The sequence below is a fragment of the Coptis chinensis genome, chromosome 8, assembly GCF_015680905.1.
Source record: "Coptis chinensis isolate HL-2020 chromosome 8, ASM1568090v1, whole genome shotgun sequence".
NCBI lineage: Eukaryota > Viridiplantae > Streptophyta > Magnoliopsida > Ranunculales > Ranunculaceae > Coptis > Coptis chinensis.
In genome coordinates, this window is record NC_141463.1 from 66369875 (window position 1) to 66386190 (window position 16316).

The following is a 16316-nucleotide window of genomic DNA, read 5'->3' on the forward strand; positions in this document are numbered from 1 at the left end:
AAGACTCTGAGTTCCCATTTCCCAAATGATGCATGTTCATTGATAGATAGATTCTTTATGCATTTTTGCATAAATTGCTCTTAGGCCTTTTATAGTCCTACACTTTGGGGTGTCACATGACCTTCCTCATGTGCTATATGAGTATATGCATGGAAGCTCCATTACTAGGAGCTGAGCTTGCGGCCCATGTAGTCTTATTTATGACCGATTATCACTTCATAAAAAAAGATGTCGCTTGACTAGAAGAAGTATGTGTTTTTTTTGTTGTGATACATTATTTTATTGTGTTAACGAGAAATCAGAAACTAAATAATCATGTATAATTTTTTTTAATGACATGTTTGCAAGGACACTATAGAATGATCAATAGATGTTGGTATTACGCACTACCTTGGATATTTAACGAGAAATCAGAAACTACTAGATGCAAATGTATTGAACTAACTTCAAATAATAACTAACGAAGAATCAAAAATTAGATCTCAATGGATTGAACAACTCAAAGAATAATTAACGGAAAATCGAAAATTAGATGTCAATGGATAGAACTAACCTCAAAAAATAATTAACTGGAAATTGTAAACTGGATACAACTGCATTGACCTAAACTAAAAAAAATAATTAACGGAAAATCGAAAACTGGATACGAATGCATTGAACTAACGTCAAATAATAATTAACGTGAAATCGGAAACTATATACATCTACATTGGACTAAACTCAAAGATTAATGAACTTAAAATTGAAAACTTGTTGCAAATGTATTGAACTAACCTCAAATAATAACTAATGGGGAATCGAAAATTGGATCTTAATGGATTGAACAACTCAAAGAATAATTAACGGGAAATCATAAAATGGATGTCAATGGATTGAACTAACCTAAAAAAATAATTAACGGAAAATTGTAAATTGGATACAACTGCATTGAACTAAACTAAAAAGAATAATTAAAGGAAAATTGAAAACTAGATACCAATGCATTGAAGTAACGTCAAAGAATAATTAACGTGAAATCGGAAATTAGATAATGCCCATTTGATTTTAACTACTCCAGGTATTTGAACAGGAAACCCATTTGAAATATTTCATTTTTTGTAGTTAAGAATGAATTGATTTATAGTGGTTTTTTTTGCAGCCGAACGCGATTTGAAGTTCCCACAATTTAATTTGATGATTGATTGGGTATAGAATTTAATTTGGTTGGAGTTATTCGATAGGGATTCCAAATGTAACCCTAAAACAAGAAGTACATGCAACAACACATTCGACAGGTGGTGTAATTTGGCAATATGTGTTCTTCTCTCTAAAAGCATTTGTGTTTGCCCAAAAAAAAATTATGTCTTCAGACGGACTATTCTTTCCCCAAACAATTAACATTTAACAAAAAGATCCAAACTAATTTTAAAACCCAATACACTTTAATAATAGGCTTGAACTTTTTCTTTTAAAACATTGAGTACTTAATCAAATCATCATTAAAATAATAGCGCAATACACTTATAATAGGCTGGAGCAAATCAACTATTAATGTTGTAGGCCGGCCACAGGCGGGCATATTGGCTAGTTCTAAATGAAGGGGGCGGTGGCTGGTAACTGGTTTCTTTGGTTGGAGTGTTACTCGTTATTTCCGGTTTATTTTTGTTCGGGCTTTGGTGATGGGGTCTGTCAATAATTGGACTCATGTTAAATAATAAATACCGAAACTGTCACCTAAATAACGTAGAATTATATGCCAATTTCAAACTACCGCCGCATTATTGCAATCCATGCAAGTTAATATAAAGACAAATAAAGCGGCCTAAATTTAAAATTGTGTATTTTTGTTTGCCATTTCTTCCATTGTTTCCTTGTTTGTGCCAATCCTGTTATTCCCGTAACAAATAATGGTACCAAATTCTTATGCATTTTATAAACAAAGTCAAATATTTCATAACTTGTTTCTATCACAACCATAATGTACTTTTGTATCTAGTTCTTGTTCCTTTTTTTCAGTCCTTTTCGTTTATGAACAGATACTGAAGCTTCCCATGCAAAAGTTCTTGTTCTTTTTTCATATATAAATCAAAGTTTAGATTATTTTTGCTATCCACTGTTCGTTTTGCTCATACAACTACAATGGGAAGATTGTCTTTCTTTCTAGTTTCTGTACTGATAGCCCTTCCTCTCTTTTGTGGACTTTCAGCCTTAGCAGCTGGAACTGAAGATGGATCGGAACAATGGGGATACGTTGAAGTTCGACCCAGTAATTCCTAATTAATTTTTAAGTTCATTGATTCCATTAGATTTTAGTGCAAGGACAACACTGTGAAGGGCCTTAGCATTCTTCTATAGTTAATCTGCAGGTTGTGTATCTTGGTAATTAATGTTACAACTGTCTTTGCTAATTGATGTTGTTTGTATTATGTAGAAGCTCATCTGTTCTGGTGGCTCTACAAAAGTCCATATAGAGTTGAAGATCCCTCTAAACCTTGGCCTGTAATTCTGTGGTTGCAAGGTGGTCCTGTGAGTATATCGAACACGTACATACATACATGTGTACATGCGCCATAAACACGCATTTATGTAGAGACATATGATACAGAGTGTGTGTACTTTCTTTTTGATAAACAAATAATAAGAACGTTACACTACAAAAGAACCACAGTAACCACACTGTATCTAATTTGAATCAGTTAATCAATTGCATTAGGGAGGCTCTGGAGTTGGAATTGGAAATTTTCTAGAGATAGGGCCTTTGGATGGGGACTTGAAGCCCCGTAATTCAACTTGGCTTCGAAAAGCTGATCTCTTGTTTGTGGTACATTTCCATCTCTTAGTTTCTTTACTATGTTTTTTTTTAAATTGCTTCAGTTGAACAGGAATTCTCTTAAACCGATTATCTGTTTACGGACATTTTATATAGAGGCTTGACGCATCTTATTTAGTGTCTTGCCCATGACCATGTAATAAGCGTAAATGAAAAAGTTGTTCAAGACACTATATAAGCTGTTCAAGATACTAAATAAGTTAACGGATAATCCGTTGAAGAGAAGGTCTGTCAGTTGAATATACTAGTTGCGAAATAGACTGATCGAAGGTGCCTTTTTCTAATGGTATATAGGATAGTCCAGTTGGAACAGGATACAGTTATGTGGATGATGTGAAGGATGACAGTTTGCCAATTAAAACTGATGATGAGGCAGCAATTGATTTAACTACCTTGTTAAAGAAACTCTTCAATGGTAATATGAGTCTTCAACAAAGTCCTCTTTTTGTCGTAGCAGAATCATATGGAGGGAAGTTTGCTGTTACTGTTGGATTATCTATTCTGAAGGCGGTTGAAGCAGGGGAATTGAACCTCAAACTTGGAGGTAATCTAAGAACTTTACACTTGTTAGACTCATCTGACTTCAGATCAAAATTGATTGTTCAACTGAATCTTGAGTTCCCTTCGACTTCTTTCTTTTGAAAGACTTCTGAGTTTCAAAATAGATTTCCTGTTTTCAAACTATAGTCTGATCCCAAACGTGAAAAACTATTGGTTCATCTTGTTTGCAATCCTGCTTTGTAACCAACCCTTCAGTAAGGTAAACCTCTTGCGATACTCCGTTTCAGACTTTGTTTAGGTTATTGGTTGGCTGATCCTGTTGTTTTTGTTTTATTCATCCAGGGGTTGCTTTAGGAAATAGCTGGATCTCCTCAGAAGATTTTGTGGTTTGTACTCTCTACCTCAAATACAATATCCTTGTTTTGCATGTTTAGTAAAGTTTTTTCAACTCCTGAACTATCTTATATGCTCCTAAACTATAGCAATCATCTAAATGTACTTTCTGAAATGCAGCTATCATGGGGACCTCTGCTCAAAGCTGTTTCGAGGGTTGACAGCAATGGTTTAAATGATTCAAACAGGTTTGAGATATATCTCTTCTTGCACATAAAAGCTGATTAATAAAGATGAAAATTTGAGATTTGTAACGTAATTATTTTTGCAAACAGTCTAGCTCAAACGATCAAGCAACAACTTGCGAAGGGGCAATACTTGGAGGCAGAACAGTCATGGGAAGAACTTGAGAATATGATAGGGGCTAGCAGTAATGATGTGGCAAGTGTCTTTATCTGTCTGTTCGTTCCTGATTCCCATCCAAAATTTTGTTCTCTAAACTGATTAAAACTTAAATATTCTTTGTCGCACAGGACTTCTATAACATCTTGTTGGACCACAGAAACGACCCTATTATTTCAAGTACATCCAGTGTAGCATCAAAAGCAACATCAGTCCAGCGGTACTCAAAACATTTGTACTCATTCAGGCCTACAGGAGCAGAAGATGACGTTAGTATTTTATTGAACGGGGCTATTAGGGAGAAGCTAAAGATTATTCCTAATAATATTACGTGATTCTTTCATTGTTAAATCACCACATACTACTATAAGGTACATATTTTGTCAAAATTGAGGGATAGCTTGTGTACTGTGTTATGTGGCAGATGGGGAGGGCAAGAAAATATTGTTTTCCCAGCTATGATAGGCGACTTCATGAAACCAAGGATCCAGGAGGTATACATTAGTATGCCGCTGTCTCATTACACATTCATATCAGTTTAAATACTACAATCGACCAGATTTTGAATTCATACTTCTGCTACTCTTTAAGGAATCTTAGTACAAAAATATGGTTAGTTTTCATAAATCCTCAATTATTTGAAGATTGAGAAATCACAAAAAACAGCTTCCAGACTTCTAGCAAAATTCCTTGATATTTTCATAGGTTCTGATCTTTCTCTCCATCTACCAGAATTTTTATCCTATGCTTATAAGGCCATATTCATGCCTCCTCTACAATTTGAACGTTTTTCTCTGTCAGCAGTTTTTACCTTTCAAATTTTCAATCATATGAGATTAAATATTATCGATTAATGGCTGGTGTACTAATTAAAGTGGAGATTGTATGTACCACCTGACATTTATATCTCAAACATTTGTTGACATTTTCACGATGACTCCTTCAGGTAGATGAACTCCTAGCGAAAGGGATAAATGTGACAGTATATAATGGACAGGTATGGATTCTGTGCTATTGCCTTCAACAGATCGAATGTTTACATGACTATACTTTGTAGTTTGGACAGCAATACAAATATTTATTGCTTCATCAGTTGAGTACTTCAGTCAGGATATAAATGTATACGCCACGCAGCTTTTGTGCAAAGCCTTTTCAAAATATTGACAAACCCATCTGATAAGAACCCCCAAAACATCTTGTTGGAGTTAGTCTTGTACGTACTCTTGTATATAAGAAGGGGAATGTGATAACAACACTTCTGTTGGAATATGGCTGAGCCATTATGATTCTTCTGTCATTTAGTACTGAAATGACTTTTGTTTACTTTCTGATAGCTTGATCTCATATGCTCAACTCCTGGAGTAGAGCTTGGGTCGAGAAGCTTGAGTAAACCCTTTCCTCCACTTTTTCATCTGCTAAAATTTAAGAATACATTTAAATTGTGTACTATCAACATATCTTGAAACTTGCTAAACTATCTCAGGTGGGAAGGACTGAAGACGTTTTGAGTTCAGACAGATACCCTCTTTACTGTGATGGAGATGAATCAGTCACAAAAGCATTTAAGAAATCATACAAGAATCTTCATTTCTATTGGATACTTGGAGCTGGTCATTTTGTAAGTAACACCATTACCATATATAGTTGATCTTTATCATTAGCTAGCTAAGACTGATTGATTTGGTAGTCCTATTCTACTTTAAACTTACTTAACTCAAGCATTTCGGCAACTCAGTTTACTGGTTTGAATTTGAACTTGTGCAGGTACCTGTAGATCAGCCCTGTATATCTTTGGAGATGATTGGTAACATCACCCAATCACCGAACATTTCTTAGTATAGAGAATATAGATGGTGACAATAACAGGGAAACCGAGCGAAACAACAATCTAGAGAAAAAAAGGAAAAGTTTATGATAAAGAAAAAGAATTATTCCAACCATTGTATACCTCCCCAAATAATAAAAAAAGAGAATTTGCATTGCATTCTTACTTGATTCAAGTGATAAAAGTTGGTCTTTAGTGATTTAGTTAATTTATCCATTTAGCTGAAGGCAACATACATTTTGACAGAAGAAATGTTGAAGACCGGCCTGAAGGGAACTTAGGAGTCTTAGACTCTTAGGGCATCTGTTAATCTGGTAAAAATGTACTTCTAGTTTATTAGTGAACTAGAAGTACATTTTAAGGACTGACATACTAAAACATGCCAAAATCTGAAAGCAGGCTACAGATATGCAACACAAAGTCGCATATGGATTAAGGTTGAGCTTCTGAGATTAATTGTGGTATAATCCAGCTTTTCGATCACCTGAATTTACAGGGATGTGCTGCTCATCAAATAAATTAAAAACTGAAAAAAAAAAAAAAAAAAATGATCCAGTGGCAGCGGGTTGGGGACCCGAGGATTTGTCCTAGAAGTACTCTAAAATGTGAACAACCCACCACTAATTTCAGGGCTTCTGTTGTGTCTAATGTATACCCTCACTACACCAGATTCGTTAGAAAAAGACAATGCTACCGACGCCCCATTTTTGTCTTTTGCTCACGCATGGAAAAAACCCTGAGTGTCGGATGACACAGCTTATCAAAAAAAAAACCCCCTCGAAACTAATCTTAAAAAACAAAAAACTCGCTCTCTCAAATCACTTTCCGGAGATTTGAAACTCACTCTAAAAAATCAAATCACTCACTCACTCAAATCACTCGATCTCAAAACCTAATCAGCTCTCTTCATCAAATCACTCGATCTCAAAACCTAATCAACTCTCTTCATCAAATCAACTCTCTTCATTATTGAGAATTTCAGGTAAATGTCTTCATCATTTGAGATCTCAAATAAACGATTTTAGCTGTTTTGATTGATTGTTTAACAAATTATTATTGTTTTGATTGATCTATAGGTTGAAAATAGTTGTTTGATCTTTGTTTTGATCGATATCATTAGTAAGTAAACAAACCTTGCTTACTAAAATGCATAATCATATCATCAGTAAGTAAGTAAACATTCGAAATTAATTAAATTGCTTACTGTTTTAATCATATGACATTTGAAATTAATTAAATTGGAAGAATGAATTCCGATGAACTGGTGGTTGGTGATGAATTCTGGTGAAATGGTGGTTGGTGTAATGGGTAGCAGCTTCGAGGTGGCTGGGACTATAGTGCAGAACCTTGAGAGGAGAGAGTTAACTCCAATAGCACATATCTTATGTAGAACCTTGAGATGTCTTTGGGTTTTTATTTTTTATTAATTTTTTCCATACTGTGAAGTGCACATATCTTATGCTCTTCCTAGTTTCACATCCATGTACACACATATCTTACGTACACCGCACTTTCACTAGATTTTTCTTTGATTGGACCCCTTGATTAGAGGTTACCGTTACCACAGATTTAACTAGACCAGTATACCTGTTTTCCAAGGAATGAGGAAATCTCAGAATTTAACAGGGATCTCTTATCTGAAGAGGAAAGCTACTTTAGTGGTTTGTAGCTTCTTGTAGTATAAAGATATGGTAGTAGTATTTAAGGCCTACTAGTAATTTTTTGGTGCTCAACAAGTGTAACTAGTGGTTTGTAGCTTCTTGTAGTATAAAGATATGGTAGTAGTATTTAAGGCCTACTAGTAGTTTTTTGGTGCTCAACAAGTGTAACTAGTTTCTCTGTAGTCCTTAGAAAGTCTTATATCTATTCTGGTTAGGTATTTTGATGTTTCATTGATTGAATTTTTCTTCTCTATATTCAATACTTCCCGTAAATTTTCAGGAAGCCTTCATAGCGAACTTAATCGGAAAACTAATCTTTCTTGACTTTTTCTGTATTTTACTTTTTATGATCATTTTGTTTAAATGGCAGTTTGCACCTCTTGATACTCCTGCTACAGTCGATGCTTTCCTTAAATATTGGAGTCCAAATGTGGTCGTGCTTTTGGAAAGAAGGTTTGGCCAAATCTCATATTAGGTGGTAAGTGAATATCGCAATAATAATTCGTGCCTTTATGTTGAATTTGAAATTGAGGATAACCTGAATGTGGGTAGATATTTTTCCTTTAGAATTCACTTTCTCTATTTAGTTTGTGAAACAATTGATCACTTTTAGTCAATAGAGCTTTAAAGTAGAGGATACTTTGAGTATTTATCAAGATGCCACTTTCATGATATTAGATTACTAAAAGTTTGTAATACTTAGCATAGTCCACTCCCCCCACCTCCTCCTCAGTCTCGTTCATGTCCTCCATATAAGCATATTACCTTTAGATCCTTTGGTAAATAAAAATCATTCCAGTTGGTTTTCGTTTGATCTATGCATTGGGATTGTTGACTCTCTCCTTTCATCTCTTTTTTTGGTGATCGGTAATTGTATTTGTTTTAATCCTGGCAAGTTATGCTCAGATCGTGTTGCCTTTGTTAAATGCCCAGGTTTCTTCCAGATCTTTCAAACTTTGGTCACAGCCACTAGCTTTACCCTTGATTTCGTTGATCTATTGCAGTAGTTTGGATTTTTATACATTTGCAAAGAAGAATGTGAAAATTAATTGATCTATTGGAATAGCATAAAGGAGTCCTGTGATACTTTAAAATCGTGGCCTCAATACCTGACATATAGGATTATGTTATTCATGTACATGTGTATTGACCTTGTTTCTTCTTTCATTGTTTACCCTTTTCCTATTATTCCTATCTCTTAATATCACCTGAATTTACAGGGATGTGCTGCTCATCAAATAAATTAAAAACTAAAAAAAAAATGATCCAAGTGGCAGCGGGTTGGGGACCTGAGGATTTGTCCTAGAAGTACTCTAAAATGTGAACAACCCACCACTAATTTTGTGGCTTCATTTGTGTCTAATGTAAACCCCGTAGGGCTGTAACGCATCAATTCCTTGCTTACATTTCATGAAGGAGGTAATTGTCACTCCTCCCCGCATAGACAAGTGGTCTCGGTAAAAGCAAATCAACAAATAAGCCTTTGTCTAGCTAGCACCCTATGAATTATAATCTAGCACCCAAAGAATATAAAATCCAGCAACCTTGGATTGAATCCTAACCTCCAAATATTCTTGCTTGTATCCTCAATTTCATGCTTGTCTAGTGGCATCTGTTATGAACCTGCACGGATGCACCCTAATGGAGGTAACAGAGTCAATAGTTCCTCATGAAGATACACCCCTACTAAATTTGATCAGTCCTTAAGTATAATGTTCAGTGCACAGTATGGCAAACCGGTATATAAAGCCTTCTCAAATCCAACTGATGCATCTTCTTAAGCAGCTTGATCAAGCTAATTCAATTACAGATACCATTCATGCATTAGACTCACCGTCTTTGTCTATTGATCAACACATACTTGACCATATCAAACCTCATAATATCATCCATACTAGAAGCATACAGCCCCAAGAGCTCATTGTTCTAGATGTCTATGATTTCTACTTGGCAACAAGATGTTGTGGATGTTAAAATTTTGGGTGGCATATTGTAGAGGTGTGGATTTTGTGTCTACGACCTGATGTTGAGTTTGGTAGGGAATGGCTGCACTCTTTCTTTGGAAAAGAGTTGCCTATGTATCAAGTTCCTTGGGTAAATTTGAATCAAGCCTTACGTAGTTCATCTCTCTCTACTTATAGATGTTAGAGCTGACTTTCCTTATTTGCTACAGGCTATTGTCAAGTGTAGATCCATATTTTGTGCTATCTTAATGATTCATCATTACTTCTGATGTTACAAAGTAAATATCTCCTTGATTGGTGCGTTGACTGAGCTTCAGGATTGCGGTGGATCATTTGCTTCCATATATGGTTGTGCTTGATATTTGGGGCGACTTGAGTTTGGTTCGATGTCACGTCCTGGTGGCATGGTACGAGTTGGTGATACTTTGAGTGGGGAAGTTGAGTTGGATCAGTAGAGAGAGAGAACTGTAAATGATGGAGATGATGGTGCTAGGGCACGTAGTAGAGGTGAGGCATCATCTTCCTCTTCATTCGAGACGATAACTGGGGAGGCAATGTCTAGGTCAGTGTTTGATAACTTTGGAGACTTAAGAAGGGAATTTGGGATTGATAGTCCCGATTTGATGATATACGACCCGAGTGATGAGAAGAACATTTTTGGTTCAGACTATGTTCCTCGAGATCACTACACCAGAACAGGCTATTTGCAACGGCAAAAAACCGTTGCTAATAATTTTCGCAACGCTTTTTAAGCATTGCAAATATGGCGTGGGTAAAGTGTTGGAAATTTTTGCAACGGTTAATAAGCGTTGCAAACAAAAATTTCCAACGGTTATTAACCGTTGCAAACAGAAATTTCCAACGCTTATTAACCGTTGCAAGAAAAACTTTCCAACAGTTTTTAAGCGTTGCAAATATTATTTGTAACACTTGTTTATACTGTTTCGTAGCAACGGTTTTAAATTTGTAACGGTTATGAACCGTTGCTGATGGGTTGCAAATAAAAAAAATAATAATTTCTCATATTTCCCTAAACACCAAAAACACCAAACACCAAAAAACACAAAAAACATTTCAACCCAAATGCCTTCAACTAAGATAACATATATTTAAGAGAACCTAAAAAATATATCAATGCTTGTCAAACATTCATTTAGATTATCCACCCTTCACTTATACTCAAGTTTCTACAAGAATACCAAGGTCTCATAAAATTTACACCAAAACAATAGTACTAGTAGCCTTAGCTCATTTGACCACCACACAGGTGCTGCAATACTTCGGAAGTTCAGATCCTTGAAATCTAGGCATATCCAAGGACTCACGACCTGGATGAAAAGAAGAAAGAAAAAGAAAGTAAATGTGCATAACATAAAAACAGATCCATAGAATCCAAATGGTAGTGCAAATTAGTGTCGATTTATAGCAAAAACGCTGGGCCAATTCTAATTATGGTTCATAAGTCAATAAAGGTTATTCAGTTCAACTGTGCAAAATATGCACATTCATCTTGAAGGCCAACAAAATATACGAACAGACGATGTACTGTACGTTAAAAGCATCACTCGCATAAATCAAATGTAAGTCTCTATCTACATAAATTTGGACTTCACCACTCACCAAAACACACTTGAATGTGCCAAGAACTAGAAAATTTCTTTCAACAAGATAACTAAGAATGCAAATTTGGTCTAAAATGTAATGATAACAAGTATTAAGATAACAAGATTAAGATACTTGTGGACAACAAAGAATAAGATAACAAATAAATCCTAGGATACCTACAAGAGTTTCCCTAAATTCAAAAACACTTTTTTTTTTTTATGATACCTACTCCTTTAATTTAAGATTTTTTAGCGATGTAGCTCTCTCTCAGGAAGCAATAATAACTTGCGTAAATAAGAAATTGGACACCGAAGTTATTTTGTAGGACATCATATGGAATTAAAAGTACATATCTTAAGATACATCCTAAATGATGATACCAAGAAGAAAATCCGAGAATCACAATATATTCACATCCAAAATAGTTGTACACGAAACATTGCAATCGTGGTCGAGTTCAAAGGAGTCCCTGCGGGGATTCTCGCAAACAAGTTCAAAGAACTTCCTTGTACTTTGTCCGAGAGAACAATTCTTGGAACCGTTGGACAACCCGACGTATGAAAACGATGAAGAACATGTAAACTATGATGCCCAAAGAAAATATATAGCATGTGACATACAACATTCATGACCATGATCACTGTGAATCACTTATTCGGATAGTTAAAATCTTGGTTTCTTTGTTTCTTTTGTGTTTTCTTATGAAATATCTAGTTGAACACTTAGCTAAAGTTTAAATTAAATGTGTGCTACCATTATAATACCTATATCATTTCTCCCATGTGAGAAGGTGGACACACTTCTCACAAATGATGCCAACAGAAGTTCTACTTCTTAGCCAAAAAAGGGGGCTGGTTGTACTTTAGACACTATATAAAGGTCACTATATAAAGTTCTGCAAACCCTAGATTCTTGGATAATTAAAAAATCATATACAAAGGCGACTCAAACGTATCCACCTACCAAGTTTTCAGCTCCAGGAAGGTTTCCTCTTTTAGCAAGATTAACAAAGAAGCTCCGGGTTGTTTAGTCAGAATGATCATCGATAACATCCATTTATACAATCTTCCAATTGCCTTTTTATAGCATAACAGGTAAGCTTATAAAACATACTTGACCGCTGACAAAAGTCACTATTGTTGCCTCGTTAACAGTGGCAAGTAACACCTGCCCTCGCCGATTAAGAGCATAGAATCCTCCTACTGATGATGCCTCTAATGTCAAAAATATAGGATCTGGACTGATTCGATTTCTGTAAACTGCGGTAGCAATCTCCAAATTGTAAACAAATAGAAGTCCAAGTTTTGTGATCACATATATCAAACCGTACTTGTGGGATATCTACAAGAGAGAAACACTAATGATTTAATTACATAAGAAGCATCAACAAAATTTCCCATCCCAAGCCCTTCAGCCTCGGTGTTTTCTTCTTCAATCACTGGCTCCACCACCGGATCCGTACATGGGTTCTCACCATGTAAAACCCATACACGATAATTCTTATCCATCCCATACCTAATCAAATGTCTAGAGATTGTACCAAACACAAAGCTTTTTCTATTTCGACATTCTCTACAAGGACAAAGACACGTGGTCGAGCCGCGGTTGTTCACAGTCGCAAATTGAATGAAATCAGCCACCCCTTGTTTGTACACATCTCCAAATCTGTCCAATTCATTCATTCACTCTTTTTGAATTGGCCGAGACATTCTGCAAAATTAGACATGTGGGGGGTTGAACAAGCACATTGTGTAATCTATCAATTTGATACAACATAATACACAATCAAACCTTGAATATAGACACAGAGCACTAAGGCTTTTGTGTAAGTCGTTGAATCCTAAACTTGACTCGAACTACATCAAAAGTACGATCTAAGTCGGTCTAGCGCAGCTGGCCTAGGTAGCAAGTATCACTAGTATTTTCGAAATTCTAGCTAAGTCTATGATATTAAAGGAATTAGCTATAAATAGAATTAACTAACTACTTAATTGGTGTGTGCACTACCAATTAACTCCTAGGGATACATAGAACAAGTATACATTGATCCACAATCCTAGTTCTCCTTTAATTAAAGCAAGTAGCACAAAGTGAATTCAAGTAGTAATATTAAACATGTAGAATACAGATCTTTTAGTCTACCATGCATGAGAATACTTTACTTCACCTTAGCAAATTATCTAAAGCTTACCAAGAGCACACCATTTACAAAGAATACTAACAAAGAAAAATTGATTTAATCTGCTGTAACATTGGGCTATACTACCACCTTAGGCAGGCACCGCCGTCAAACCCTCAATCGACATATCTTTATCTAACCAACCACATATACTTCATCACTGTTTCACCACTGACATATCTTTATTCAAGTCCACCAAAATTCTTTTCCTAAATAGAAAACAATGAGAAGGCTATCATTCAAAAATTTCAGGAGGCTGGATCTTGAACACGAAAAATACCAAGAAGGATCAAGGAACACAAATTTCTATTGTCTTCCGACCATTTTATCCATCATCTCTGCTCCACTTGGTAAAAGTACTCTGCCAATAGCCTAATATTTTCATAATATTTCTTCTCAAAAGAATTTTTGCTTTTGTGATTCAATTTCCATGTTTTCACTGCTGATAAAGCTAGAGGATAAGAATTAATTAAAGGGTCAATTTTGGGTTGGGTTCAAAGTGCCAGTTTGTTTGTTTGGATTGGCATTCTCCGCAAATCTTGGAGTTGGTTAAAGTGGTTATATAAATTCCCATTTTAGTACAAGATTTTGCGCTTTTCTTCAAGTGTACTGATTCATGAATCATGAGTACTTCTGGTCCACACCTAGCTAGGTACACTTCACACATGAATATCAATTTAATTATATTTAACTCTTATACATTTGACTATCAACTCTGTTTATCATCGCTTTCTTTGTCCCATATATGGGCCTGACATTTGAGTCTAGCTAAGAATAGGGACTCTCACAATTTTCAGTTTGAATTACCAATAGAACAAAGGATTGTTAACCGCATCCCCACAGATTGATAAACCTCCATTAGTGCACTAGTAATCAGCTCTGATTATCTGAAGTAGAATGTCGAAAACTATAAGGATTAGCACCCCCGACCTCGGTTTCGGTTCTCGTCCCTAAATGTAGAACATAGTTATGACGTAGGTGTACTATGAAAGGGCCAAACATCCAAGGACCAGATGTGCCTAGAAGAATTTTATGTGACCATATCCTTGCTACCAAATCACCAAGATCTCGGGTGATTTTGATCCAGATTTCTTTCACATTAATGTGACCATAACTTGAATTAGATTTGACAAGGTTCACCATTTCATATGAATAATTAAACTTGTCCAACCTGGTGGACAAGATCTAGATTCTTTATTCTTCCACTTTATAGTAAAATATTTCACACAAATGAACGCTACGGCGCTCCCATATCTTGCAAGTAACGTTGATGTAACCAGACTTAGTAACTAGAGTGAGTGTGACGAGTTTATACAAAAAACAAGTACCCCTACTAAAGTTGCATACAACATATTTTGTCCATCTGAAGCACCTGACTCCAAATTAGCTATCTAGAGATGTAGTTTACATCTATCCCTTTTCAGCCTTTTCTAGTCTCATCAAACAGTACAGTATCCACAAAATACATAAACCAAGAGGCTCCCTTACGGCCTTATGGGCAGAAGAGATCCTTCTTAATATACTAGGGGCCAATTAATCCCTCAGTCCCGAAAGGAATCCCAAGCACTATCTATCCTGTCTTTCAGATATTAATCAAAATTGGCCTTACTAGAGAAGCTGATATATTTCATATAAACATATAGCTATATACCATAGCTCATTATAACTTTTAGCCAGCCCACAACTTATTCTACCCATCTTACTGTCTCAAACTTAAAATGGGATCTAAATGAATGAACTTTAATCTTTTTGTAACCAGTGGACATTGAAGGATGATAATATGTGCTTCTGAAAATAGACCTAATGATTTCACTTAGAAGACACATAAAATGACTATCAGATATTATCCTGATCCAGACATCCAGTTTGCTATAAAATTAAGATGTTGGCAAACATATACAATGTTCTGCTGTTCTGCATAGACACATGTGTCTGCTATCGTTGGACACTATAGGCATGGTACTAGATCAATTAAGATAGACAACTAATTTAGATCAGGAAGAGCTTGAATTTTGATGTAGAAGATAAATAAGAACCTGAGGTTTGAGATCTGTGTATGAGATTGTTTTCACGAAGAATTAGCAGACCAGCAGCTGTAGAAGAAACAACCCAATCATTTCACATGAAACCAATCAAAGAACAATCCTAGAAACAAAGATGAGTTTTCAGTTGTAAGTGAGAAAATTTTACCTAACTGTAGCATGAAGTGCTTCGCAGTAGCTTCCGGAACTTTTCCATGACGTTGAATATATACTGATAGATCCCCTCCTCTGCAGTACTCCAACACCAGATGTATTCTTCCAGGACACATTAAACAATAACCACAATTAGCTAAATATAGAGTAGGGACCATCCAACAATACTCACACACGCATACATAAAAACTCTCCTTAAAAAATTCAAAATTTCCAACAATTCTCACACACGCATACATAAAAACAAAAGCCTAGACCCAAATTCACAATTAAAAAAAAAAATCATACCTTTCAAATAAAATTTTACAATAATGTACGTACCTCGTGCTTTTCTCTTGATTTCGACAGAACCCGATCTTGTTTCTGCAGGAATCAAGACAGAATATATACTGGATTGGTCTGTAAATAGGGATCGAGATGATAATTAGTTTTGAGGAGTGCGAAAATTAGTTTTAAGGAGTGGATGATTTTAGGGATCTTGAAATGCGGCGGTGAGAGAGAGAGAGGAGAGAAAGAAAATTATGTTTTATATTTCAATTTTTTCCCCCATTTCCCTATTTCGCGAAATTTTCAAGTTTTTAATTTGTAACACTTTTCCAACGCTTTTTTAAGCGTTAGCAATTAATTCCGGAAATTCACCCAAATAAAGCAATGCTTTACAATATTGCCAACGCTTATTTAACGTTGGAAACTTACTAACGGTAAATAACCCTTGCAAATCAAAAAAGGTGTGTGTTGCAAATATCCTATTATGGTGTCGTGGATGGTGGGGTTGTACGTATGGCCAACAGAAGGCAGGGTTGAGGTTGCCGTTCTCACGTCTGACCTTAGACGTTTTGAAC

The 16316-nt window shown here is 35.6% G+C and overlaps 1 long non-coding RNA gene and 1 pseudogene across 2 annotated transcripts; one reads left to right on the forward strand and one right to left on the reverse strand.

Moving 5' to 3' along the window:
- Window positions 1–1991: 1991 nt before the first annotated feature.
- Window positions 1992–6029, forward strand: LOC147482521 (serine carboxypeptidase-like 51; annotated as a pseudogene). The gene is made up of 13 exons (XR_015205991.1): window positions 1992–2245; window positions 2411–2505; window positions 2693–2800; window positions 3104–3353; window positions 3653–3696; window positions 3824–3891; window positions 3979–4084; window positions 4177–4376; window positions 4470–4539; window positions 4992–5042; window positions 5380–5431; window positions 5529–5663; window positions 5810–6029. The product of XR_015205991.1 is annotated as a serine carboxypeptidase-like 51 (transcript).
- Window positions 6030–15079: 9050 nt separating this feature from the next.
- Window positions 15080–15956, reverse strand: LOC147482522 (uncharacterized). The gene is made up of 3 exons (XR_015203477.1): window positions 15796–15956; window positions 15470–15576; window positions 15080–15372 (listed from the first exon to the last, which is right to left on the reverse strand). It is a non-coding gene; the product is annotated as an uncharacterized LOC147482522 (long non-coding RNA).
- Between the last annotated feature and the right edge of the window lie 360 nt (window positions 15957–16316).